At 47.8% G+C, this 3652-nt stretch overlaps 1 protein-coding gene across 1 annotated transcript in view; it reads left to right on the plus strand.

Moving 5' to 3' along the window:
- Nucleotides 1-3652, plus strand: part of CACNA1G (calcium voltage-gated channel subunit alpha1 G) — a 106919-nt gene that overhangs the window by 51586 nt on the left and 51681 nt on the right. The gene's annotated exons all lie outside the window — the stretch shown is intronic.

Consider the following 3652-nt stretch of genomic DNA (forward strand, 5'->3'; position numbering starts at 1 on the left):
GCAAAATAGGGTAAATAAATTGTGCCCGAGCCCATGGTGTAGTCACAACTGGGGCATCTGCAGCTGGCTGGTGCCTTTCCCCATGCTCTGAAATATGTGTTCGCTGCAAATCACTGAAGCAGACAGATTGGAAAATATTGCTTAGATTAATGAAATGAGCCCCCAGGTTGTGGAGCTTCCCTTTGTGATTCCCTCCTGACATTTGGGGGGATGCTTTGCCCCTAAATTAGCCTTGACAAAGTCAGAAAAAAAAGTAATTATTTTTTAAATGGAAAAAATAAAATGCAAAACTTCCCCGCCAACAAAAGAAGAAAAGAACTCAACTGTTATTCAGATCAAAGTAATCCTAAATATGCCCTTCTGCAACAAAGCTTCACAGCTCTCCTTGCTGGCTGGTTTTGATTGCCTCTGCGCAGAAATAAAAGGGAGTGCAAAGGCTTCGTTTGGCTCTCCCAGGCTCCCACTATATTAGTGCCGCTCCACTGCCTTCGATGAGTTTATTCTGAATTTACATCCCTCCGAGGGGCCAGAATCAGGCTCCTGATAGCTCTTCTCCCCAGAAGTGCAAAATCAGGGGACTGAAATCTGCTCTTCAATGCCTGGGTGCAGACAAGGAGAAACTTGACAGAGCGAGTGATCTGCTGCCTGGTTGGGTTCACGTGGCTGTGACCGAGATCAGGAATCTGCTGCGAGGCCTTTGCTGTTCACATCTGATGGATTTGGGATACTTTGGGATGCTTTTCCACCCAAACTGCTGAGTGCTCAGAGCAGAAAGGGAAGGAAATATTAAATCTGCAACCAAATATGTTCCCTCCTGCCGAAACCCTCGTTGCACATTGCAATTGCAGCTCCTTTCCCTGTTGTCCCTTGCACTTTTTTTCTGTGGTGGGCAGTCCAGCCACTCCCCAAACCTTCTCAGCCTGCCCCCCCTGCACATTTAAGTTAAATGCTCAGGTCTCAAGTGTCCCTGTGCAGCTTACAGCTTGCCTGGAGGTCTATTGCCGCTCATAGAGCATTTTTCAGCTGGTTCCCCCCTCCCCTCCGCCATCCTCATAATAATTTTTTTATAGATCTAAGCCTCTCTCTGACTCTGAGGAGGGGATCAGTCGTCTTTTAAAGTCAACTGCCTTTCATCCTGCCCTCAAAACTACATGAATATCTGAAAGTCCTAAAAAAAAAAATAAAAAAAAAGCAGCTATTCGTCAGCTGCTGTGGGATGGGAGGGCCCCATTAGCCCAGTGCTGGGTGAAGGCAGCATTACTGCCTCTTAGCGAGCGGCATCGCGCCGTGCCCTGGCCCCTGCCTGCGTCCTGGCGGGGGCACTTTGGGTGGGCTCAGCCAGGGAGATTTTGTCCGGTTTTCTTCCCCCCCCACATCTTTATTCATCCTGTCCAGGTGTGTTTTATGAACAAATAGATATGATTTAAACCACATAATTGATATATCGTGCTGAACAGAATGCAGGCTTAAGCAGCAATCAGCCTGATTGTAAGCAGTTGATGCGTGCCTGGACCTCACGGAGAAAGCATTTGATGGGACTTAGGCTGGAAATGCTCGGGTTTTATTTCACAAATATCTTACATTTGGCTCAAATTAACCGAACTGTGCTGTTCCACTGGTGGAAAGCTGGAGTAATTCCTTTGACTTCAGATTTCTGCGGATGTACTTGGCCCTGTACAGAGCAGCCGGGCTGCAGCCCTGGCTGAGCCGGCCCTGGCCGAGCCCTGGTGCTCGCCCATACTCTAATGTGCTGAAGAGAGACATGATGGAAGATCACTTTTTGCTTTTGTTATCTGATTTAGCCCATGAACTGCAAGCTGCAACAATTAGCCAAACCCCAAAATATCTTTGGCATTAAAATTGGACAAAGGGAATATAAAGAAGCATTCTGTGCTGCTGACGCATTACCATTCACTACAAATCCCCACGATAAATACCAGAACTGCTTTGAATAATAGATACTTCTGGAAACCTTCCAGCTTGCAAAATGAACTGGACCGAGTCGCAGTTATTACTCCATGTCCAGAGGCTGGAGTAGCGATCGCTGCTCTCACAGCAACTTTGAGCAGACACCTGATTTTTATCCATTTATTTACCTTTGTTAAATCTATGGATAATTAAACTAACTAGGCTGGTCGAAGGGATAACACAACCCCAAGGATGCATGCTCTATTAAATACAGTTTAGAGAGAAGGGAGCAGTTCTGACTCCTTGTCTGGAGTCGGAAAAGGGATGTGAAAACAGCCAAGACGTGGCCGAAACCTCCTGGTGTGCCATGGCGTGGTCTGTGTCTGCGTAGAAGGGGAGGGAAGGACGGATGGACAGCTGAAGGAGAGGGGTAGAAAGATCTAGCTTTTTTATTTTTTGTTGTTGTTAAAACTTCTCTTGTTATTTTCACAAGGTGGTTTTCATTTTCTGAAGGGTTCAGGTTGTCAGCAAGTGCTTTCATTAAAACCGACACTACACTCGCTATTACCCATCGCTAATGAGACCCCTGGCTGAGTGCGTATAGAACAGAAAGCACTTCCTCCATTCCACTCAATTACCCTAACAAATCCCATTTTTACAGTCCAGAGTACCTCCAGTTGCTAACAGTTTGGCTCCAAGCGAATCCCCCCTCCCTGTTTCTAGGGTGAAATAAATAAAAGTGCCTGAGCCCCAGGGTCTGGGTGCCCCTGGGGTGCAAGCAGCAATTCCTGCACTGTGCTTCGCACCCCTCTGCATGCTCACAGCTCTGAACATCTGCAGAAGAAAGCTTCCCAGAGCCCATGCAGCCCCATTCCCATGTGTGTGCCCATCCAAGCCCAGGTGGTAGCAGAGAAAGAGGGTAATGAAAGAGCAAGGATTCATTTTTATTTATCTGTAAATGCAAAGTATTGTGGTGACGTTGCACATGCCGGTCTGTGGATTTATCTTCTCGTGCTTCAATTTGGAAGGGCTGGGAAAGCCCCAGCGTGGTGGGCGAGATGTTTGCCTGGCTTCTGTTGGTTGTCTGTGCACAAGATGCTAGCACTGCAATGGCAATTGGATTAAAGATCCTGACCTTCCCTCGGAGATCCCTCCTTCCCTATGGATGAGAAGGTGACAAGACCTAATCCAGAGGCTGGGGCAGCCAGGATGAGGCTGCCCCTCAGCGTCCAATTTTTCATGTCTTTAGTTGACCTGTTGGCCAAGGCTTTACAGTCTTCCCACCTGGCCTTAGACGACCTTGCAGGCGGTCTAGAACATAAGTACGCGTGGCTGAGGATGCACTGTGGTTTCAGGTAGGAATTAATGTGCGGGAGTCGGATGGCTCATGTTCATGCAGAAGGTCAGGCTGGCCATGAAGTTCCCGCGTCCAATTTTTCATGTCTTTAGTTGACCTGTTGGCCAAGGCTTTACAGTCTTCCCACCTGGCCTTAGACGACCTTGCAGGCGGTCTAGAACATAAGTACGCGTGGCTGAGGATGCACTGTGGTTTCAGGTAGGAATTAATGTGCGGGAGTCGGATGGCTCATGTTCATGCAGAAGGTCAGGCTGGCCATGAAGTTCCCTTCTGGCTTTATAATTTTTGAATGAGAGGCAGATGCTTGCCATTGTGTTCCTGGACCAAAACTCAGATCCCTCAACGATTTCTTCAGCTTTCCAGTGGTGCATGGACATAGCGCTTGGC

The sequence above is a fragment of the Egretta garzetta genome, unplaced genomic scaffold (genome assembly GCF_000687185.1).
Source record: "Egretta garzetta isolate BGI_Z169 unplaced genomic scaffold, ASM68718v1 scaffold34, whole genome shotgun sequence".
Lineage (NCBI taxonomy): Eukaryota > Metazoa > Chordata > Aves > Pelecaniformes > Ardeidae > Egretta > Egretta garzetta.